The following is a 12,824-nucleotide window of genomic DNA, read 5'->3' on the forward strand; positions in this document are numbered from 1 at the left end:
TGCGGAGGACGAGTGCGCCGCCGCCGCCGCCGCCTCCTCCCACTCCTTCTTCTTCGCCGCCGCCGCCGCCACCGCCGCCTCAGGAGCCGCTGACAGGGGAGGCGGGAGGCGGGCGGCCCGGCCCTGGCGGCGCACTCACAGCGCCCTCTGAGGATGAGGTCTGCGCTCTCGCCGCTCCCGAGTCGCAGACACAAAAGCCCCCAGCTTAGAGCCGCCTGCAAAACCCGCTCTGGGGCGGGCGAGGGACGTGGCGCGGCCCCGCGGCTTCCCCGCCCCGAGCTCCCCAGCCCCGCGCGGGGACGGACTTTGGGGGGCGGGGGCCGCTGCCTCGTCCCGCGGCGCCTCCTGCCGCCGCCGCCGCCGCCTCGCGCTCCGCCTCGGCCCAGCCCCCACGGCCCGCGCGCGCCTCTCGCTCCACGCGGGGCTAGCGGGCCCGCGGCCCTGGGAGCCGGGGCGGGCAGCGCGCGCCGAGGGGCCGCCCCGCCCAGCCCCGCGCCTACAGGCGCCCGGCGCTCCCCCGCCGCCACCGAGCCAGAGGACGCTCAGCTCGGCGGCCGACGCACCCCGGCCCGGCTTCTGCGAGGAAACTGCATCTCCGAACTTCTTCGGAGGCCGCAGCAGGCATCTTGGCCTCGCGGCCAGGGATCTGAAAGAGGAATGTATGAGCCGAGCAAACTTTGTACGCGGGAGCTGGAGAGTTCTCGGCGGGCAGGCGGGCAGGTGGAGACCCAGATTCCCCGACTATGTGTCAGTGATCTGGACACCTGTTTGTGGAATGCCCCAACTGCAAGTTTTAACGACCCGATTCTTCAAAAAAGAGCGATGCGTAATTAATACAAGAAAGGGGGATGGGTGGAAGCGGTGAGGCGCCGGGACCTGATGTAGACGTTAAATTTTAGGAGAAGGATCTCCTCGCCCCCATGTGATTGTAGATTGTATTTGGTTACTGATTACACATCCATCGTTTAGGCTGTGTGACCTGAGGCAACTTAGGTAACCTCTCTGAGTCTCAGATTTCAGATCTTGAAAAGGCAGTGGGGCTACATCCCTGAGGTCTCTTCTATCTCTGACATTCTTTGGCTTACTTTCACGAAACTGTTCTCCCTGTTTGTTAGGTTTCCAGTTATCCTACTAAAGAGAATCTGTAGGTGCAGACTCTAATCTTCAATCAGGTGAGACTGATTATTTTGATCCAGAATCACTGAGAAGCACTCATTAATCATATGAGGGCTTAGAACTAACTACAAATAGGAGTCTCTTCCTTTCAGAGACAAGACCCATAGAGCTCATTCACTTGCACATATAATGTCAGAACAGATGTAAACATGAAACCAGTGTTACAGCCTTAAGGGCTACGTGACAGACAAGCACCACAGCAGAGGAATCAGCTTTAAATGACAAGATATGGTGTGACCATGGGACAAGTGTTATCCTTTCTCATTTAATAAGTTTGGGGGGAAATTCCTAATTTGAAGATTCAGGCTAGGACAGGTTAGGGAAATTTTTACAGAAGGCACGTATAAGGAGAGCTCCCCCTCTCCCCCCTCCCCGTCCCACAACTAGAATGTAAGCTCCATGTGGGCAGGAATTTTATCCAGTCCACAATTCTTTGTACCTAACAATGACTGGCAAGTGTTCAAAAAAATTTTTGTTGTTGAATGAATGCATGAATAACAGAACTGGAAGTGGCCCTTGGTCAACGGATTGACAGGGTTTTGGTAAGTGTGATAAACTCAAGCGAATGCTAAGTATTGGATCCTCACTTTACCTCACAGGGTCACTGAGAGAAGATGTAAAACCACTTTGAAAATATCAGGCAGTATGGAAGCGTAGAGTTTTATTACATGATCCTTAGTGCAAGAAAAGTCGTTGAGAAAAATCATTGCTAAGAGATTTTGAATTCTTTATTGTATTCCCTAAAGCTAGAGACTCATAAATAATATATAAATTGAAGAGAAACGAACTGGCCTCTTTTTAATGATTCATCAAGAATAAAAAGACCATCTTACTTGGCCATGGATTTTTAGATCATTTGGACTTCCAAATCCTGACTATTTGCTACATATCAGCATTACCTGGAAAGCATTCTAAAATTTCAGATTCCCAAGGCCCTCCCCGGTTGTACTGAATCAGAATCTCTGGGAATGAGGTCTAGCAATCTGTCTTTAAATGCTCTCTAGGTGATTCTACAGCAAAGAGCATCGTGCGTTATCCTCCTTATGTTCCCAGTATGACAATTCCTAACAAAAATATCCCTTCACTTTGCTGTTGTACTCTTTATCCGTGGGTCTTGGATATGAGTTCCAGTTATGAGTATGGTTCTCTCATACGGAGAGATGCAAGTAAAGGGCCTACCCCTCTACTTAAAAGTACATGCTCGGACTTCCCTGGTGGTGCAGTGGTTAAGAATCCACCTGCCAATGCAGGGGACACGGGTTCGATCCCTGGTCGGGGAAGATCCCACATGCTGCAGAGCAATAAGCCCGTGTGCCACAACTACTGAGCCTGCCTGACACAACTACTGAAGCCTGTGCACCTACAGCCCATGCTCTGCAACAAGAGAAGCCACCGCAACGAGAAGCCCACAGACCACAACAAAGAGTAGTCCTCGCTCGCCGCAACTAGAGAAAGCCCGCACGCAGCAACAAAGACCCAACACAGCCAAAAAAAAAAGAAAAAAGAAATACATGCTCAGTCATGCCTAAACCACAGTAGAATGCACAGCTTAGTCTAGAGCAGGGGTCAGTAAACTTTTTCTGTGGAGGGCTAGATAATAAACATGGATTTGGTAGGCCATGCATTCTTTGTCACAACTACTTAACTCTGCCATTATAGTAGGAAAGAACCGTATGTGAACAAGTGGGTGTGGCTGCGTTACAACGAGACTTCATTTACAAAAACTGTGTTGAATTTGACCCATAGGCTGTCATCTGCTGACCCCAGACTAGAAACTGGATCATGTAAAGGACTTTGGAGCTCAGGAGGCAGGCCTAGGCTGCAGATACAAATAAAGGAGACATTACCTAAGTCTGGATAAACTCACCCAACACCAATGAGAAATGAGAGCCAAGAACAGAATCCAGGGAAACACTGACATTTTAAAGGGTGGACTGAAATAGAGGAGCTTGTAAAGGAAAATGAGAAGGAATGAAAAAAAACAAAACAAAACAAAAACAAAAACCAGGAGTGTTAGGGCAATCAAGAAAAGGGAGAAAAGATCAACATTTTCACATGCTGCAGAAAGAAATCCTCATTTCTATCATCACCATCCTTGGCCTGGAGTCTACTCAACCTTGTTTGCTTATATTTTGAAGTATTTTATAGTCTTTGCTTTTAATATTTTACATCTCAAATTTTACCTGTTTATATTGTGCAAGGTAGCATAGTGGAGCTTTTAAACATAAAGATGCGAATATAAGTTGGTTTAGATTAACATGCAAACGTTTTTTCAGAAAAAAAAATATTGCTATAAACTCCATTTTCAAACTTAAAATCATAGATTTGTTTCAAGTTGAATAAAAGTAAAACCCAATTCTAGATATTTGGAAAATTTGCAACATCGGTTTGAATGCTTTCATGATATAATTGAAACCATGGTCAGTTTAGCAACCTCTATACATTGGTCAGCCACATCCAGGAGCCCTTCGTTGACAAATATAGATGGGCTATTAAAAGCTCAATGTTGAGGGAATCAAAACAGCACTCTTTGGGGGATTGTTTGAGTCAGCATTCAATCAAAACACAAAAGTCATACAGTAATTTGAACAGGGTAAGTTTAATCAAAGAATTCTTAAGTACAGCAGGAGGTTGAAGTAGGGAGGGATTGGATAGTAAGGAGTAAAGAGAATGAGAAAAGCAGATATAAGGAGGAGCTACTACCCTTAAAACTGCGATAGAGCCCCCAGAGAAGAGGCCATCCCTCTCCAGGCTAAGATCCTGAACTTATTGGAGACAGTGCAGCCGTGCACTGACGGGAGTCCCCGTGGAAGCTGCTGGTTCCTGGGTGCTGCCTGTATTGCGGGATCCTGGCACTGGATCAGTTGCCAGTGCTGCAGCAGCCAGACGCTGGAGGAGGCATGCATGCTGAAAGGAGCCTACAAAGAGGAGCAACTGAGACAGGAAGAAAAGCCCCTTCCTCCTGTAATCTCTCTCCAGCACCCTCTGCTGAGAAAGTATAACATCATGCTAGTTGGCAAAGGAAAAATAGTTAAAGTGTTCAGCTTCATTTATGGAGAACAGGCAATGAAGGGTAAATTGGGGTTGAGAGACAATAAATTGAGTTTTGACACAATAATACTGTGTACTTTAGGCTAGCAAAACTCCCCAAGTGACCTCATAGCAACAGCACCTTTAGTTGTGGAATATGCTCTGTCGTGAGATGATGCCTTCCAATTTTTTGCTGTCTTGCCCTAAATGTATATTTATTTTCTAGGCTATGAAATATGGGGCAAAGTTACACTTCAAAATACCCTTGAGCTCATTCTCTCTAGCCTCTTATATCCCATCCATCGCCAGATTCCATAATTTTTACCTCCTAAATATTTCTCAGATGTGTCCATTCTTCTCTCTCTCTCTCTACTGCCACCACCCAAGTCTAGCCATGATCATTTGTCTTTTTCCTAGACTAATATAATAATCACTCAGTAGTTTCCTCCATATCAGCCTTAACTTCTATTCAATCCATTTCCTGCTCTGTAGCTAGAGTGCTCTTTGTTTTTTAATTTTTATTTTGAGATATAGTTTAACAGGGAGTCCTGTGCATTCTTCCCTCATCCTCCGGCAATGTTAACATCATATACAACTGTAGTACAATATTAAAAAGCAAAAATTTAAATTTTAAAGAAATTGACATTGGTACAATCCATAGAACTTATTCAGATTTTACCAGTTATACATGCATGGGTTTGTGTATATGTGTGTGTGTGTGTAAGGCTATGCAATTTTATCACAGGTATAGCCTTGTATAACCACCACCACAATCAAGATACTTTTCTATCAGCACAAGACTCCCTGATAACAAGACTCCCTGGTGTCATCTCTTTACATCCACCCATCCCCTATCCCTAACCTATCAGTGGCTGCCACTAATCTATTATGCATTTTTATAATTATGTTATTTCATGAAGGTTACACAAATGAAATCACGCAGTATATATCCCTTTGAGATTTTTTTCATGTAATATAATTTCCTTGAATTTCATCCAAGTTATGGTGTGTGTCAATATTTTGCTCCTTTTTAACTACTTAGTAGTGTTCCATGGTATGGATGTACCACAGTTTGTTAAACCATTCACCCGCTGAAGTACTACATGGGTAGTTTCTACTTTTTGGCTATTATGAATAAAGCCATTATGAACATTCATGTACAAGTTGCTGTGTGAAAATAACTCTTCATTTTTTTCTGGGAAAAATGCCCAAGAATGCAATTGCTGGGTTATATGGTAAGTCCATTTTTAGTTTGAAGGAAATGCCAAACTATTTTCCAGAATGTAGAGTGCTCTTTTTAAAACACAAATCTCATCCTGTCATCACTTTACATAAAACTCCTCAATGGCTTCCCACTGCTATTATAATTAAGGCTAAAATTTTTTTTTCCTAAACACAGACTATAAGGCTTATACAATGATTTCCACTGATTTCTCCAACCTCATCCTGTGCCACTGCCCTTGCTCTTTATGCTCACGGGCCTTTTAAAAGTTTCCTCCAGGGACTTCCCTGGCGGTCCAGTGGTTAAGACTTCGCCTTCCAATGCAAGGGGTGTGGGTTTGATCCCTGGTCGGAGCTAAGATCCCACATTCCTCGTGGCCAAAAAACCAAAACGTAAAACAGAAGCAATATTGTAACAAATGCAATAAAGACTTTAATAAATGGGAAAAAATGTTTCCTCCAACATTCGCCTGCCACAAGGGCTTTGCAAATGCTGTTTCCTCTTGCAGGAATGCTCTTTTCCCTACTCTTACTCTAATTAACTCAAACTCTAATCTTTCATTCTCAACTCAAGTATTTCTCTCATCAGGGAAGGCTCTCTCTAGTCTACGTCAGATTCTCTTTTTTCATGTTGTTTGCTTCATCACTTCTCTCAGTTTGAAACTACATATTAATTTCTGTGACTATCTGATTACATTTTGTCTTTACCTCCAGACTTTAAAATTCATGAGAACAAGCGTTGTGTTGATTTTTGCTGGCACATATTAGGTGCTCGATAAACATTTTTTGGAATGAATGAGTGAATTATATACTTGCTAGGAATTCAGTGTCAAAGTCTTAACATTCTATAATTTTGTCTATCGATTATTTAAGATATAGTAACTACTCTAAAGCTGGGGGGAAAAAAGATATATTAACTACTCATGTTCAAGGTGGTCAACTAAGTAATAGATTCTTACAGCCGAAAAAAATTTCAGTCATACAAAGTTTAGACTAATACATTCTGAAGTATATTATTTCAGACTAAGACATATTTCAAAGTATTCCTACTTGATAATTGTTATTGAAAAATAACAAAGGAAATGATTGATAGAGGATTTGTTATTCTTATAAAATATTAAGGAGGCTTGCAAGACAAGAAAGGGGACAAGTGTCTATGTAGCTCTTCATCATGATTATTGTTTGTCATATGAACTTGACATACCCTTTGCAAATAAGCACAAGACTTGAGTTTAACATAATTGTCAAGGAAGGTCCTCAATCTTTCCTGGGGCAGCGTGGTTAAAACATGGTTAAGTGAGGTGCCTCCAGTGGGGCACCTGTGTTTGATCTTCGACTCTAAAGACATAGTGAGTCACATACTTCTTATGTGACAGCTGATAAACCAATATGGCAAAGTAATGTGGGAGTTTTGCCTTGTTTTGCTCTGTTTCTTACAGCAATGGGAAAAGAGGCAGATTTTTTTTTCAGGATATAAATACTGCCAATATAGGCAGACTGCAACACTGTGGGTGCTTGAGAAATTTTTTAAGAGCATGTGGGAATGAGCAAGATATGTGCTTATTTCTGAATGAAACACAGCAAGGCAGGACTACCTAAGAAACATGACAAATCTGGGTGTTAAAACAACAAACTGTAAATATAAAACAATTTTATGAAATCTCTTTTAAACGACAGAAAATGTGCCAATTCTAAGCCTTTTTAGTTTGTATGTGTGTTGGGAGGGAAAGATTGGAAAAGGGGAGGCAAGATAATGACAACTTTGCACAGTAACATTTCTTTGAGTCCCCCCATTTTTTTGTATCCAGAATTTTTAATGAAGATATAATTTATATATAAAACTCACCACTTAAATACATGCAATTCGGTGTATCGTATATTCACTTTTTAGTGTGTATTAGCATATTCACAGAGTTGTGCAGCCATCACCACTATCTAAATCTGACCATTTTCATCACCCCAAAAAGAAACCTTGTGCTGGTCCCTATTGCACCCCTCCACCCACCTGACCCCTCTTAGCCCCTGGCCACTAGTAATTTTTTTTTTAATATTTATTTATTTTTGGCTGCATCAGGTCTTAGTTGAGGCATGCAGGATCTTTCGTGGCGGTGCTTTGTCTCTTGGTTGCGGTGCACAGGCTTCTCTCTAGTTGTGGTGTGTGGGCTCCAGAGCACTCTGGCTCTGTAGTTGTGGCACACAGGCTTAGTTGCCCCGCGGCACGTGGGATCTTAGTTCCCCAACCAGGGATCGAACCCGCGTCCCCTGCATTGGAAGGCAGATTCTTTCTTTCCTTATAAATTTATTTATTTATTTTTGGCTGCGTTGGGTCTTCCTTGTGGTGTGCGGGCTTCTCATTGCGGTGGCTTCTCTTGTTGTGAGCATGGGTTCTAGGCCCGTGAGCTTCAGTAGTTGTGGCTCACGGGCTCTAGGAGCGCAGGCTCAGTAGTTGTGGCGCACGGGCTTAATTGCTCTACGGCATGTGGGATCTTCCCAGACCAGGGCTCGAACCCATGTCCCTTGCATTGGCAGGCGGATTCTTAACCACTGCACCACCAGGGAAGCCCTGGAAGGCAGATTCTTAACCACTGGACCATCAGGGAAGTCCCCTAATCTACTCTCTGTCTCTATGAATTTACCTACTCTGGACATTTCATGTAAATGTAATCATACAACATATGGCCTTTTGTGACTGGCTTCTTTCACTTTCCATAATGTTTTCAAGGTCCATCATCCTGTATATGTATCAGTGTTTCAATTCTTTTTATAGCTGAATAATATTCCATTGTATGAATATATCAGAACATTCACTTCTGAAATCTTTAAATTTTAAATTATTTTCAAAATTACAGAAGAGGTACAAGAATAATAAAAAGAACTCTCATATATATCCTTTACCCAAATAAAGTAACATTTTGCCTCACTTGCTTATTTGCTTTCTTTCTTTTTTCTATCTCTACCCTCACACATTATTATTGTTGCTATTATTACTTTCTGAATCATCTTCTGAACCATCATACCCCTCTACCCCATACTTCAGAATATATTCCCTAATAATGAGGTAGTCTCTTACATAATCAGAAAATTATGATCAAATTAAGGAAATTTATCACTGATAAAATACTATTATCTAACATACCATCCATATTTATTTAACTTTATTCATTTATTGTTTTTGGCTGCATTAGATCTTTGTTGCTGCGTGTGGGCTTCTATGTTGCAGTGCGTGGGCTTCTCACTGCGGTGGCTTCTCTTCCTGCGGAGCACGGGCTCTAAGTACGGGCTTCAGTAGTTGTGGCGCGCGGGCTCTAGAGCGCAGGGTCAGTAGTTGTGGTGCACGGGCTTAGTTGCTCCACGGCATGTGGAATCTTCCCAGACCAGGGCTTGAACCAGTGTCCCTGGCATTGGCAGGCAATTTCTTAACCCTGCACCACTAGGGAAGTCCTACTGTCCATATTTAAATTTCACCAATATTCCCAATAATATCCTTTATATCAGTTTTTTCCCTCTGATCAAAGATCCAGATTGCATATAACTATCATGTCCTTCTGGTCTTCCTCAGTGTGGAATAGTTCCTCAGTCTTCCCTTGTCTTTCATGATGTTGATGTTTTTAGAGTACAGGACAGTTGTTTTTGTGTAATGATGCTCAGTTTGGACTTGTCTGATTTTTTTTTTCAGGATTAGACTGATTATTGCATTCCTGGCAGGAATAATGGATAAGTGAGTCTGTGTCCTACTCAGTGTATCACACCAGGAGGCACATGATATCCATTTGTTTTATTATTGGTGATGTTAACTTTGATCACTTGGTTAAAATGGTGTCCAATAGAATTCTACACTATAAAGATATCATCACTGTAAAGTTAGTGAGTACTCTCTGGGAAAATAATTTGAGACTATATAAATATCCCTTTCCTCATTAAACTTTCATCTGCTAGTTTTTGCATTAGTTAGTGATTCCTATCTGAATCAGTTATTACTATCATAGCTGCAAAATGGTCATTTCTAACTCTGCCATTCCGCTACATTTCTTACTTGGCATTCTAGTGTAAGAAAGAGCTTGCCTTTCTCCTTTTTTCCCTCCTTCCCTCACCTCCTTTCTTTCTTCTTTCCTATCAGGATACATTTATTCAAAGGGTTATAATAGTAATTCATTATTCATCTTAATACTTAATACTCAAATTTCCATATTTGGCTAGTAGGAGCCCCTTTGGGTGACCCCTGTAATCTTTTGAACATATTCCATAATTTCTTGAGCTATTACTTACTTTCTGATGCAACAAGGTGTTCCAGGATCGAATACCGTCTCTGCTCCAGCCCTAGGATACACAATTTCCCACAAGGAGCCCTCATTCCTTCTAGTGGGAAATGGTATTTAGAAAACAAACTCTGAGTGCTTGGTGTGCTCTTTGCCACTAAACTGTCACTGCTTCTAGACTCTTTTTTGGGGAAAAATGCAGTTTCATATGGTGCATCTAAATATATTAAACCATGAATTCATATCAATACATATGAATACCTATAATTCCAAACCAATTTCACATGGTTCTTCTTTGCCTTTACTGTTTCCCTTCTTGTATCCTTCTTTTCCTAAAATGAGAACCCTGGTTCCCAGAGTTCCCATTTTTATTATAGCTTTTGTTACAAAATAAGCAAAATGTGGAAGCACAGCTTTCATTTCTAAATTCAAAATTATATTAACAATGCATACACATTATAAGCATGTGCACTCATGTATACATGCACAATTTGAGAGTACACGGTCATTCATTTGAATGAATTTTAGTCAGGCTCTCTTTCCCTCAAATGTCAACCTCACCACCACTTGTTGCTCCACTATTATTTTGATGTCTCTTCACCATGCTTTTGGATTGTAAAATTGCTCTGGTTTTAAAGAGTTATCTATTAAAATGTATATTACCTAGCTCTAAAGGCTTTACAATTGGTTTATACCTTACACAGAGATTAGTAGATAGCTCTTATAAGGCTGAGCTGGAGGGAACTGGAAGTGAAGAAGGGTGAGAAAGAGAACGGTGAGGATTGGAGGAAGTCAGGGAGGATCTAATAGAACAAAAGGCTATCTTCCTAATTATCAATTTTCTTTAGTTTATATTGATCTGAATATATGTGTAAATACATGTAAAAGAGAATCAGTACGTATACTGGTTAAGTACTCAGACACCTGGATCCAGGCTGCCTGACTTCAAATCCTGCTTCTACATTTATTAGTTGTATAATCTTGGGAAAGTTCCTTGACCTGTCTGTGCCTCAGTGCCCTCATCTGCAAAATAGGTACAATAATAGCATCTACTTCATGGGGTTGTTGTGAAGATTAAATGAGTTAATGTACATAAAGTGCTTAGAATAGTAGTAAGTGCTATATAGAATTCTACTGGGCTTTTTGCAATCAGGTCTTTAATGTTTTGTTCATTTATTTGCGTTTTGTTCATTTAGATTAGGTAGGCATCCAAAATTATCTTTTTCATATGGAAATTTCTGTGAGAAATCCTATTAGGATTTTCATTTGAATTGCCTTAAATATATAGATTTGGGGGTTTTGACATTTTCAAGATAGTGAATGTTCCTATCCGTTAACATGGGCTCTCTCCTTCTTTAAATAGTTCTTCAAATATGTCCTTCAATAGAGCTTTATAATTTTCTCTGTAAAAGTCTTACACGTTTGGTATGATATATTTTTAACCGTTAGTTATTGTTGATTTGGTAAATTATACCTTTCTTGAAAATTACACATTGTAGGTGTTTGTTACCAATAAATAGGAACTCTATTGTACTTTGTATTTTGATCCTATACCCAACAAGCTTGCTTAAATCTTCTGTTTGGACCAATAGTTTGTCTATAAATTTTTCTTGGATTTCTTATGCAGACAATCACACCATATGCATGTAATGATAGTTTTGTTTCTTCTTTTGCAGTTCTACCTACTAAACTAGCTCATGGGGGAGCAGTAATGCTTTCAAGGTTCATCAATGTTGTAATATGTATCAGAACTTCATTTCTTTTTTATGGCTGAATAGTATTCCATTTTATGGACACACTACATTTTGTTTACCCATTCATCTGCTGATGGACACATGGGTTGTTTCTAACTTTAGGTTATTGTGAATAAAGCTGCAAATAACACTGGTGTACAAGTATCTGTTTCAGTCTTTGTTTTCATGTTTTTGGCTATGTACCTAGAAGTGGAATGTTGGCCCATATGGTAATTCTACATTTAGCTTTTTGAGGAATCCAAACTGTTTTCCACAATGGCTGCACCATTTTGTATTCCGACTAGCAATGTGTGAGGTTCCAGTTTCTCCACATCCTTGCCAATATTTATTTTCCTTTACAATTTTGTTGTTTTTATTATAGCCATCCTAGTAGATGTGAAGTGGTATTTCATGGTGGTTTGATTTGCATTTCTCCAATGACTAAGGATGTTGAGCATCTTTTCATGTGCTTGTTAGCCATTTGTATACGTCTTTCGAGTAATGCTGAGCTGTTTGTATATTTTGGAAATTAAGCCTTAACAGGTTGTTATCATTTGCAAATATTTTCTCCCAGTCCATAGGTTGTCTTTTCGTTTTGTTTATGGTCTTCTTTGCTGTGCAAAAGCTTTTAAGTTTAATTAGGTTCCATTTGTTTATTTTTGCTTTTATTTCTATTGCCTTGGGAGACTGGGGTCATTAAGTTTTAAGTGGCAACAACATATAGGAAGATTTTTTTTTATCCAATTTTTAAAGTAGGAGTAGTTTACTTTTTTTTTTTGTAACTACAGGTATAATTGTATTTTTCCTACCATATTACTCTGTTCTTTTTCTCAGTATTATCGTTTGCTTTTTTCCCATCTGCTTCACTGCCTTCTCTTAAATTGATCATGTATTCTTCATTTCCTTTTCCACCTAAATTAGCAGACTTAGAAATGATACATTCTATTTCTATTATTTTAGCACTTAATCTTAAATTTTAACATAGTTATTTTTAAAATGAATGGTAGAATACTTTGGCTCTGTTCATTTTTCTTCTAGTTTTATGGCTCATTGTTGTCTAGTATTTTAGTTTTACCTTGTTTTAATATAAAACTAGTTAGTAGTATTTTTGTTTTATATAGTCAGTGTTGATTTACCCACACTTCTCTCTTTGCTCATCATGGATTTTTTTTTTTTTTTTTTTTTTTTTTTTTGCGGTACGCGGGCTTCTCACTGTCGTGGCCTCTCCCGTTGCAGAGCACAGGCTCTTTTTTTTTTAGTATATCCACAGAATTGTCCAACCATTATCACAATCAATTTCAGAACATTTTCATCTCTCCAAACGAAATCTCATATCCACCAGTGGTCATTTCCCATTCACTACAACCTTCCAGTCCTATACAACCACTGATCTACTTTCTGTCTCTAT

This window comes from Aethalodelphis obliquidens, unplaced genomic scaffold (assembly GCF_003676395.1).
Source record: "Aethalodelphis obliquidens isolate GAN/ISIS:26980383/991018 unplaced genomic scaffold, ASM367639v1 scaffold26, whole genome shotgun sequence".
NCBI lineage: Eukaryota > Metazoa > Chordata > Mammalia > Artiodactyla > Delphinidae > Aethalodelphis > Aethalodelphis obliquidens.